Here is a 13,249-nt window from a genome sequence, read left to right as displayed (position 1 = left end):
CCTGTTGGTCCTGGAAATAAGCATTTGTAAAAATCAAAAATGTGTTACTAGGGTGTCTTTGTCTAGTCTACTACTCTAGTAATAAAAATTTTATCACTTGGTTAAACCTTGATACAAAATTTGTTTCAAAGAAATTTTGCCTCCAAAAATTTTTATTGCAACTTAAGTGACATGGAAAAGGGCATCCCTAAATGCTGATATTTAAAGTAAAATTTCCTTTCCATATGTTTGAAAATAAGGGTAAAAATATCAAAGTGGATTTTCCAGGACATGGCATAATAGATAAATCCATACAATAACTTTATGGACTATGTAATTTTTAGCATCTGTGCTACAAATCCCAGCATTAGGACAAGTGATGCGGCTATCTTCAGGAATGCAGGGGACTATTTCTTTCAACTGAGAGAGAAATAGCACATTAAGGCAGTATACATAGTCCCATATTCTAACTTTGGTTTTTTGCCTAGCCCATGGGTAACCTTGAATTTAAAAAAAAAAATCGAAGCAAATATATTAAAACTCCTCAAGCAATCATTGATCTCAAAAAGATGATAATCAAGCCTATCAAGCTAATCTAGTGGATCTGATGACTGAAATGGCTTTGCCATACTGTTATTGTTTCTTATTATATAAAGAGCATCAAATATTTATTAAGTTATGCTTGAATTATAACATCAGAGAATGAAATTTAGAAAATAGTCAATATGAGCACCAGTGATTCATCTGTGACAATCAACAAATATATTACTAAATCACATCTCTTCCCAAAGATATTTCCACTGTGTATTTTTGAAACTTTTGAAACCTTTATAGTCTTCCATTTTATGAAAACTGGCAAATAGTAAATGTTCTGCAAAATAATTCCAAGTTTTCTTTAGTTTAAACAAACAAACAAACAAATAAAAAACTAGGTCTATGAATGTCTTAGAGCTTCTTTATTTCCATGGTAATGTTTTGCTTGTTAATTGAAAGAAAAACCAATTCTAATTTATAAAAGGAGAGAAAAAATTGCTTTGGAGGAAAAAACTCTACCATTTATTCTACATGAAAAGATCTCTAATTTTTACCCCCACAGCCAACTAGATGTATGTATTATTGTTCACCATCATGTTTGCCCTGCCTAAGAAATTATTCTCACAGTGTTTTTTTAATCAGTCTTTAGTATGAAATTGTTTTTTAAATTCATCAACCTTAAAAGAGTATACTTTTTAAAGTCTTGTTCATGTTATTAAAACAACATAGTCCCTTACCCTAGTGAAAACCCCATTTAACTTTTTTTTAAGTTACAAAATCATACTTGTCTTTACAGTGTTAACAATATCACTTGGTAAATTGCACTTTTGTTCCCTAAACAATAATTTCCCTTGAATACTATGACCTCAATTTGTCATACATAAATCCTTAAGAAAACTTTTTTTTTAAAGATCCAGATGTTCTTCACTGAGGAACATCTTTTGAAATATATTTTGTGTACTTTAAAAGCTTGACCTTACTCACCTTAGGAAGCAAATTCCTCATGAGGAATTTTGAGTTTGAAATTAACCAACTAAGAATAATCTTGATCTAGAAAAATAGAGAAAGAAGGGAAGAGCCAATCTATAACCTACACCTTTTCAAATTTGTCTTGATGTGTTCCTTAATAGGTACATACTAACTTTACACTAAGGTTAAAAGTTACTTTTCTTATCTTGTCAGGGAAGTGAAAAGTGAAAAGATGCCTAGCAAGTAACCAAAAGGTAGTATAATTCAACACAAAAACAGATGAATGGAGGTTCATAGACTGAATCAACCCTAAAATGTAGTGAATGCAGCCCTACACATATTGTCCCAAGCTGATGTCTTATTTTGAGCGGTAACCAAAGCTTGCACATATTTCCAAGTACAGTGTTTACCACTGTAAAAGACTAAATGAAAAACTGGTTCAAAGACAAAAGGACTCTAAATGAGATGGTTGGCCCTTAGTTTTGTGTTTTCAGAAACAGCATTGTTAGTTCAATCTTTTAAACAGTGTTGTCAAGAAAACATCTTCAACATCAGATACAGGGGGAATAAAATCTATAACAAAAAAAATCCTACTCCTATGGATTGAAAGGAAGATATGCATAAGAAACATTTCAAATTTTGGGTTTATACTTTTTAAATCTTTTCATGATAAACATGTATTTATTTTGCAATTCAAAAAATGATTGTTTTAAGGAAGGAAATAAATGATAGATAAGAATACCTATATCAATTGGTCAGCAGTTCCTATCTTTCTGATAAGAAAATCTTAATTCAAAATGAATTAATACTAGAATTTTGCTTGATGGAAAATCAGATAAAAGGAAATTAGTAATATTAATGATATTATCATGTTTTAATGGCGTTCATAATACAGGCCTGCCCAGAAAATACAAATAATCACATCAGCCCATCCTCACTTTGTCTCCCCAAAACAAAGATGGAGAACACTAGCAAATCATTATATTTAGAATCCTTTTTTCTAGATTACATGTGACTCCATCTTTTAGGGTCGAAGTATTAGTGCTCATGTATTATAATTAAACTGCATATATTAATATCAATTTAAGCTTTTTAATGATATACTATTTTGTCACTGTCATCTATTTTTGAGCATTATTATTCATATAATAGTATATAGCTATATTATTACATCATTGTAGCATATTAATATTTGTGATCATCATTATTAATAATAATTCACTGTTACCATGAATGTAACTCTTCATTAACAAAAGCTACACATATGATACTCTCTAACCTTGACCTTTCTTGATAGAGATTTTGGGGTCATTGAAGCTCAGCTATAACTAGTGAAAGGTCAAAACCTTCCTCCCAGGCCTTCAGAGCAGACTTTAGCACTAGAGCTTAACTTTTTTCATAATGGACTAGATTCAGTCTTAGCAATCTTTCTCAACTCCTGGCTGCCACTACTGTTTAAATAGATGTAGAATACAAAAATTAGCATATTTGCCATGCTACCTTAGATACCCATCAGCACAGGTACCAGCCATCCACAAGGCATATGCCAAGATGGGATTAGATGTACAGAAGATTTACTACAGGAAATGCCCGTGAGGAATAATGGGAAAAGAGCTAGTAGAGGATCATCAGACCACACCCCATGAAGGAGAAAGAGGAAACTAAATTAGGAAGGAAGGGGACCGAAAAGTAGGAAGTAGTAGGTTACTTCTTAGATTGATGATGACACAAACTATTGTTTGTGAGAGGTCTGATCCTCATGGTAATCAGGCCCTTTTCAGACTGTGATTGGTGTACAAGTCCATAGCATTTGCAACAGGGCAATGAAGTACCAACAGATTACCAGATTGGATCACGTGGGTTCCACACTCAGGTGTCTGTTGTTTAAAGCAGCATGGTGGTCAGGGTGAATTATTCCTGCCCATGTAGTGGCCTTTCTCCTAACCTGTTTCTCCCTGTGTCTGTTGTTTAAAGCAGCATGGTGGTCAGGGTGAATTATTTCTGCCCATGTAGTGGCCTTTCTCCTAACCTGTTGGTTACTAAACATATGGCATCAAAAGAACCTTAAGAGCAGCTATTATGTGTTCAGTTGATCCTGACTGTGTCCCGTGGCAAGAATGGCCCCTTTTGGAGAATGAAACCCTGGAATGCCCAGGGCTGCAGAGACCTAAGTACAAACTGCTTCAGGAGGTTCTTGATAGTGAGGGTGAGGCCACTCCAGTTCCCATACCTTGATTCCTGGAGTCATGCATTCTTCCTGCTCAATATACAGCTCTATATAGAAGTCTTTAGTTTAATGCATATACTGCAGATTGTAGGATGGGATCCCACACTATCAGGGTGTTTCCTCAACAAACTACTTCAGCTCTGCTTTTAGAAAGTGGTTTCAGTATTCTAAGAAGACGACTTCTGGGTGGTTTAATAGCCATGTTTTGGGTTACTCCTGCCACCTCCTTCAGTGTGAAATGGTCTCTGGTCTGTGCAGGATTGATCGTGGATTATCATTTCATCTCATGCTGAGCTACCACTGTGCCCATACAACAACTGGAGGTTTCAACAGAAACCCAAATAGTACTGGGCAATTCTTTACCCAGGACTACCACCATCATCTCCACCAGGGTTTAGGAAACACTGGGAACTGTTTCTCAAAAGATGTCTAATTATCTGGTGAGTAGCATGGTCTTACATTCCAGAATAGCAGGGACCTGCATGAGGGCTAGCTCAAAGTCCTATCTTTTCCAATGTGTCTTTTTCCAAAACTGACACTTCCAAAGCCACCGGATCCTATTCACCAACCAGGGCATTTACAGCACCTGCTGCAGTGCCTTCCTGTTCTGAGCCCCATTCAAAACTGGCAGTTATCTATGTCACAGTATACATGGCCAGGGCAATTTTTAATCTCAGAACATATTGTTTCCTATGTGCATGCCTGTGCACACACACATACACACAAATTAACTGAGATGCTGAGCTTCCTTTATGTTTGAAAGGTACAAGAAGCACCAAGATGTTATTTTGCTTTGAAATGATATCTTGGTATGCTCCTGGCCACTGGACCCCCTAAAAATTTCCCTGAAATGGCAGGAACTTGAATGTTCTGTAATCCCCCCTTCTCAGCTTCTTTATCCCTTCCACTAATTGTGTGAGTCAACGAACACTCTTGCTTGTACTGCAGCCAAGATATGTTGCTGAAGCCCTTCCTGCTAAGGGCAACTCAGACATTTCCACTTCACTGATTGTTGTCATTGATTTTCCAGACATCTAAGAACCACCCTAGCAGTGAGTTTGCCCCTTTCCCAAAGGTTCTTGTCAAAGTATTAAATATTAGGTACTGAGAAAGTTAAATTCCAGGGCCCTTATAAAGCACTTTAAAAATATATAATCAAAGATGTACCCCTCTGTTTCCTCCTGGTACAACTTAGCTAACTCTTGGAGCTTTTCTGATATATTACTTCTTGGTCATTTCTTTCTTAATAATTCCCAGCATGTATCTGTCCAGTTGGTACATGAAACTTGGTTATTAGACAGAGGAGGTGAGGGCAACTTACTGAAGGGAGCACATGTTCCTGGTGAGGAGAGGTCTCTGCAACATCTTCTAGCAAGACAGAAGTATTAGTGCTTACCTGGAAAGGATGGCAGGATTTGGGGTGAAAGGGAAGATCTTGCAGAGACAATGTATTTAGGGGCAGCCACCTACCTGTCTTCGTCTCAGTTTTTAGGGTTCTAGGTTTCCTCATCAAGCATCCTGCCCTTGGTATAATAGATATGTCTTGCTGAATGTTCAAACATCTAGGAAATCCAAGAAACTTGATTCGACCTTCAGTCTGTTTGTCTGCTCTGCCATGCTATTGGAGTTAAGAGTCTCTTTTCTGGCTACCAAAGAGATCCTCTGGCTCTCACATCTAGCCTTTAACTGCTTGTTAATGGCTCTAGAGCTCTCTTCATCCCTCTATTGGCATCATTATAATTTAGCAATCAGCCAACTCTGCTGTCTTTGAGGATATTTGAATCACCATTTCTGCTACAGCATTCTCCTGGCCAGGACACATCCAGAGCCTCTTTGCCCACAGGATGGTTAGTGGGGTCAGTCCCCAGATGGTCTGGCATCATTTTTAGTACTACTTGTGTTAGTCCAGTTCTCATCAGTGAAGCAATGCTAAAATACGATTAGATCTATAAGAGTTTTATTGGGTGGCAAATACTGGGAGAGGGGGGATTGGGGGATGCAGGGAATGGATAGCTGAAGAAGGCCTGGAGAGCCATAAGAACATGCTTGCTGATGTGGTCCTGCTGAAGGAGAGAGGGAAGATGTTAAACTGCAGCTCTGGTCTAAGGAAGTTTTCACAAAGCCAATAAAGTCTTCATATCAAAGGTACACAGGAGTCCTGTATCTTTCAAAACCCTTTTACCCATGTTATGAATGAGTGGTGACTGAGAAGAGTCCAGGGTAAATAGGACCTTGGCATGGACACAGTGATGGAAGTCAGAACACAGTAGCTAGTGTCTTTGGTTAATTATCTTCCATGCCACAGAAGAACTGGAAGGTATATTCTCAAGTCCACCACACCATCACATAAAGGTATTTGTGATCACAAAAAGCACATTTCAGCCATTAATGAAATGTTAATATTTACCTGGTTCAGCATGAGAGAAAGATAACACTGATCCTTGCACTCAAAATTGAAAGCGAAGGATTAATTTATGTGGGGTCTGAACTATGATTTGCTGAGTTAAAGTAATATTAGAAGATTCTTGAGTACCCATAAGCACAATAATCAAATTTCCACTACAAACACTATGACTTTAAAACTTAGAAGGTAAAATTTCATTACAAATATCTCATATATATATATATATATATATATATCTTACATATTTAAATTAAAATATTTTTCAAATATGAAAAAACCTTATTTGTATAAAAAGTAAATATTTTCATGTAATCAGAGGACTACTTTTTTCCTCTTAAGACTTGTATTCAAAGGACTACTTTTAAGATATTATTTTAATAACAAACTTTGGTATGGTATTTCTTTAAAATGTTTAGCATATTTCTTTAAATTGTTTAACTTAATAGCCTTTGATTATACTTGATTACAAAATATGATAAATACTTATATAGTTAAAGAGCACCTAAATACGTTATTCAGAAAATAAATATTCTCTATAAACTCAGAGATGTGTTAACAGTTCAGTGAAGTCTTCCAAGTATACTTATATACTTAAAATTGTTAAACAAAAAAAGCACTTTACTATACTTAATTGTATTATAGCCTTTTTAGCTTTTATCTCTGACACATTTTATGTTTTATTAATAATGTTTTTAATTGAGCTATACCTCACACAACATGAAATGAACTATTTTGAAGAGTACACTTTAGTCTATTCCGTTTTTTTCCATTTAAATGTTACTGATTTGCAATTTGTTTACAAATATATATAATGGCTGGGCCATTTTACAAACCCACCATCGGGCAATTTACTTTTCTATGCTAAAAATATCTCAGCATCTTTCTGTGCATAGAAAATAATAAAGGTATTTTAGTATAGTTGTTTATTCCATTGTATAAGGGCATCAAAATTTATTTATCTGTTTATTTATAATACATATTGCATTAGTCTCCAGTTCTTACAATTTTGACCAACGTTATATATTAAACATATTTTACAGAGATCTGAACATGTAAAATTATTTGGTCGAAAAAGATGAACACTTTATTTTATTGAAAGTGATAATTAATACACTGTGCATATTTCAAATATACATTTTTATATATGCAACTATGAAAACTTTGCTATAATCAAAATAATAAACATGTCTATCCCCAGCAGTTTTCTTTACTCTCTCACACCCATCCTCCTCCTTCCCCCTAATCCCCAGATAACTACTGACCTAATTTCCATCAAAATGGATATCGACTTTTCTAGAGTTTTATATAAATTAAGTCATATTTTATCTATTTATATATATATAGAGATTGTATTATCTATATTTATTTATTTATTACTCAAATAATTATTTTGAGGTTCATTTAAGTTGTGCTTATCAAAAGTATATTCCCTCTTTATTCTAAGTGATATTCCACTGTATGTTGTCAAAATTGTTTAATTTACCAACCTACTTATGGACCTTGTTTTCAGCCTTTAACTATTAAAAATAAAACTGTATGGAAAGTTTTGTTCAAGTATTTCATTTTTCCTTAGCAAATCCTAGGACTAAATTGAAAGGGCTACATAGTAAGTATATGTTTAATATTTTAAGAAATTGCCAACTGCTCTCCCAAAAGTTTGTTCTATTTTGTATTTCACCAGCAATTCCTTCATACCCTCATCAATATTTGGTATGGTCAGTTTTCCTAATTTTCATCATTTGTATCAGTATGTGGGAGCATTCATGTGGCTTTAATTCACATTTTCCTAATAATTAGCTCCTCTGTGTATCTTTTCATGTGCTTATTTGCTTATTTGCTATTTACATGTCTTCATTGGTGACCTATCAAAGTCTTGCTTTTCATCTACCAGTTTTTTACTACCTTGCTTGAATTTTAAGCTTTCTTTATGCACATTCTTTATCAAATATATGATTTGCAAACATTTTCTTACACTTTGTGGGTAATCTTCAATTTCTTAGTAGTGTTTTTCAAAGAACAGATTTTAATTTTGGGATGTCCAATATATCAATTTTTCTTGGAAATTCTGTTTTTGGTGCATTAGCAAAGAATTCTTAGCCTAACTCTAGGTCACAGAGATCTTGTATGATTTTATGTATTAACTAAAAATATATTAAAGAGGCTTACATGACTCATTTTGAGTATGATTTTATGTATTAACTAAAAATATATTAAAGAGGCTTACATGACTCATTTTGAGTAAATTTTTGCACATGCTATAAATATGTATCAAATTTCATTTTGTTGCAATAAGATATCCAATGTTTCTACCATTCAGTGCAAAGATTATTCTTTCTGCTGACTTTCCCCTGCACCTTTGTTGAAAAATTAGTTGTCTATTTATGTGTGGATCCATTTCTGAACCCTATTTTGTTCCATTTGATATATGTGCCAGTGCTACACTGTCATGATTAATAAATCTTGCAATCAGGTAATATTAGTCTCCCAAATTTCTTACTCTTTGTAAGGTGGTTATGGTTATTCAGGTTACTGACTTTCCAAATGAATTTGAGAATCTGTCTCTCAATTTATTTAACAATATCTACTCGGACTTTGATGGAACTGCATTCAATCTATACATCAATTTGGGAAGAAATGGCAATATGGAGTCTTCCAACAATTTATTTACTTTGCTTTTAATTTATCTTTGGACTGTAGTTCTAAATGCATGGGTCTTGCATATATTTTTTCAAATGTATTAAGTATTCATAATTTTGGTCTTATAAATCATATTTTTGTAAATTACTTCTTACTGCCTATTGTTAGCCTATAAAATACAACTGATGTTTGTATATTTTGTGTATGAATGATTTTTTAAATATTTTGTATCTTGCTATCATCCATGTCTATCTGCATATGCATATGTATTAATATTATTGGACTAGATAAATTTAGTAGAAGACTGCCACCACTAGTTCTTTGGTTTATGGGGTAAGCTTGTTTTTTAATGGGAAAAAGACAAATGGAAGTCTCTGAAACTACCCCTAGTCAGCAAGAATAGTAAATTGAAAATAATATTACATCTCAGGGAGTGGTGACAGATTAATTATGCCTTTAAAAACCTAAAAGTTGTGAGGATTAGTGGTTCATATCATACAATCATTTAGCTCTCATCATACAATTATTTAGCTCTCCAACCTGACTGCTATAGAAATTGGACCATGGAGATGACAGTGAACTACAACTAATTCAATAAATAGTAGCCCAAAATATATCTGCAGTGTGGGAGGTGGCATCTTTGTTAGAGCATACTAACATTGCCTCTAGTATGTAACTAATATGCTGTCAAATACATTTTTTAAGAAAAACAGATGACAAAGTTCAAATTCTCTTAGGCCAGGCAAAAGTAAGCATTTATTTTTTCGTTCAAGGCTCTATTAACTATTTCATTGTGTCAAAATACAGCCCAAAGGGAAGTGAATTCTCTGGGCATTTTTCAGAATATCCACTATATGTATGACATCATGTTGATTGGGTCATAAGGAGTGGCAAGGTTTTGGAGGCCTTATTAAGACACACATTCCAACTCAAGGACCCCCAATATCAGCAAAGAATTCAAGGTCAGTGGGCTGAGGCATAATAGATTATCCCTTCCAAAGGAAAGGAGAGATTAATGTATCTACACTTCCCATGAGTAGTACAAAACAACTATACCTAGGAGGGATCGTCATGTCTGAAGGCACCAGATTCTACATTTGGATATAAGACTTCGGCACATTTTATCAAATAACTAAAAGGCTTCCCATGTTAGTGAGACTTACAGTAGCAAAGGGCTCTCAAGTAGGTCTTGGTTGCATTACTTTGCCATCTAGAAAATCTATGATATTGGATGTATATTTTTTAAGATTTATTTATTTATGCATACAGAACTGGGGTACAGTCCAGAGGAATAGGGGCAGACAGAGACAGTGGGGAGCAGAACAGGCTGATTGATGAAGTACACTGCTGAAGGGAGCAGAGGGCAAGACAGGAGAGGTCTTCCGCTCCATGTAGGTCAGCTCCCTGGCCCGGGATGGAACTCAAACTGAAGCAGCTGCGGCTAGCTTGCAGTGCTGAGCTTTAATCCATTGCGCCACCAGGGAGGGCCGGTATTAGAGGTATCTTTAGGAAAAGATGCAATACAGATTTTTATAGCAGTACCAACATAAGAATCACATGCAAATCCATAGGATTCTGGAGTATAATTATGCTATCTATCAATGACTCAAAAAAAAAATATTGTAAACAGTTCCTGGTATGTGTTGTTAGATTTTGGTAGAGAAGCATTTTTGGCCATAGGACATATAGTGGCCATGTAGCCAGAACTATTCATCAAAAGAATTAGGTTCAGTCACTTCCACAAAGTTAAAAACTCTGGTATATTTAGCAGCATTGGTGAAAGAGGCACCTTTGGAATTGAACCCAACTAAAGGCAAAGGGTAAAAAGTAAGCCAAGTGAGCAGTGCCCCGGGTGGGATGCCATTCAGGACTATTGCATCAACACCTCTATCTCAGCTTACACCTCTGATGCGCTGGGAGACCCTGTGAACAGCTCACAGAAGAGAAAGACAAGGCTTCAACTCAGTATGTGGTTCAACTCAGTATGTGGGATCAACCCAAAACTAGACTTTTACTAGACTCCTGCTCTACTGCACCCTGCCCAGGGGTGACTCTGAAGACCAACAGTGAAGGAACATCTTCCCAATGGGCAGGACTTAAGTCAAAATACTTCATTCACATTGGGTGAAAAGACAAAGTGGATCAGACTCATGAAGAGTGCTAATAGGAGGATTAAAACAAAGAAGACAAGGAAGAGGGGAGAGGTTTGTGAGTAGGCAAGCAGTATACAGATCTTTATATCTCCTATTCATATCAAAGAATATTAACCAAAGAGGCACCAAAAATACAATTAATTAGAATATTCCACAAACAAATTCTAGTGTCTCAAAGCCTTTTTCCCTAAGAAATTGATGCATGGCAAGTACACAACTTTGGTTCAATATGTGATTATATTCAATACTAAACAGACATTTTCTCCCAAATTTTGATATCAAAAGAGTCTCCTCATTTCCTCTCTGTGAATATAAACTGTTTCTATTTCCATAAAAGGAGGGGAAATATCATATACTGGTATTTGCTTCCATGTTCAGAAAATATTTCTTGAGGACATACCAGAAACAATTAACATGAAGTTCTTTAGTGTTCTGACTCTTAGTTCTGACTCTTACATACTAGATGATGGCGCAGCAGACCTCTCCTGTCTTGCCGCTGCTCCCCTCAGCAGTATATTTCAGTAGATTGTTCTGCTCCCTACTCTTTCTCTAATGCATCTTCTCACCCCCACACCTCTGTCTATACCCCAGTGCTTTAATGCATAAATAAATAAATCTTTTTTTTTTTTTAGTGTTGCCATTCCCAGATTTTAGGAGGGCTACAGACACTGTGTCTGTCCTCTGAACTCCCTGAGGATGATTGGAGATCCCTAACTCCTGACTAGAGAACCATATTGTTACATCTTGTTCACTGTGGGAATATTTTTTGTTTTCCTAGGTTACCAGTTTAATATAAGAACATCTAAATCAGGAACTGTCAGACAGAGGGCTGCAGAGGACAAGGTGTGAGGAGGGGTGCAGAGACCTCCTGCCTTCTGCCTAGACTCCATTCTTCTGGTACCACCCTCCCCATCCCCCACTTACTCTCTCCATACCCTCCTCTACTCCTACCCCTCTGCCTGCTCCGCACCAACTAAAAAATGCTCCCCAAACACCGCCAACTATTTTTTGAAGTTTCATTACACAAGCATAACTTATTAAATCACTGATCATTGGTGATTCAGCTCGATATGCAACTCCTCTCATACAAAGGGGATTTCTAAAAGTTACATCTTTAACTAAACCCAGATGTGGTTAAAGGGGCTTTTATAAATAACAAAAGACATCTTTATTTTGCCCTCATCACTAAGGAAATTCCAAAGGTGTTAAGAAGTCTGTTGCTGATGGGAACAGAGAAATACCTATATTTAATGAAGTTGCCAGAATGACTTGTATTTCACGTTTTCTCGGAATTCTCTAATCTCTCTATCTCCCAATACTGTTGCAGGTCAAAACAATTTAGCTTGGTGTGGATGCACTCAACAACTCTCTCAAATCAGTTTGAAGAAAAGGACTGCAAAAATGGAAAATGTCCTTGTCTCTCAGACACTACCTCTGTAATGTCTTTATTTGTAGGTCTCAAAGCAGAAAAGTGGAAATTTTTAAATTTTCTGACAGTTCTCAAAAGAAATCGGAGAATAAAAAGTTTAAAACACTAACATCTACCACGTCAAAAACATTAACATCTACCACACGGATTGAAAGTTTGTTTCTCCATGCTAACAAAGTGTAGGTATTGACCAAAAACACATCATTTCCTTTCTACAATCTGTCCTCTCCCCTGCTCCAACAAGCAATGATCTAAATATAGAACAATCACTAATTATATTCTGAATCCCTCATATATTGAAGTAGCAATTATGTATTAGCAAAGAGCTTCATGCTGAAGCCTGTTTTCTTTTTAGCAGAAAACACCCTCTCCTACTTATTAAGAAACTACTATGTCATTTGTTTATCACATACCCGCCAAGTGCTAGACACTATGTTATTTTCTTTCACATAAGGGACTTCCTTTAATATATCTCTTTTTAGTGTATGTACATTTATTCATGCATTGGCAGCAAGAGAAAAAAATATTCTAACAGAGGGCTTTATCCCTCCTGATTTGCCTGGCTCCTCAACAATGAGGACAGAGAAAATGAAAGGTTAATGTAATTGATTTTGATTTTCTACAGATGGAGCATTGTTATTTAAATATAATTTCTTTCTCTATATTGTAAGTCCTGTGGTTTTTTTGTTGTTTTTTTTTTTTAATTCCTGGTTTTAAAAATAGTTTGTGGTTGGCTAAAACTATCAGCAGAGCATCAGTCATTTAGATTTTCAGTTGTCAATTATACCAGAAAACATTGCACTCTGTGTATGGATTTGAAATCACTGGCCACATTCCAACTCTGTGAAAGATGAAATATAAACAGTAGATGTCTCATCACTGACTTAGTACAACTGTGTGATTTTGCCATATTGTTA

The sequence above is a fragment of the Condylura cristata genome, unplaced genomic scaffold, assembly GCF_000260355.1.
Source record: "Condylura cristata isolate star-nosed mole 26May11 unplaced genomic scaffold, ConCri1.0 scaffold00014, whole genome shotgun sequence".
NCBI classification, from domain to species: domain Eukaryota; kingdom Metazoa; phylum Chordata; class Mammalia; order Eulipotyphla; family Talpidae; genus Condylura; species Condylura cristata.
This window is presented reverse-complemented; position numbering follows the sequence as displayed.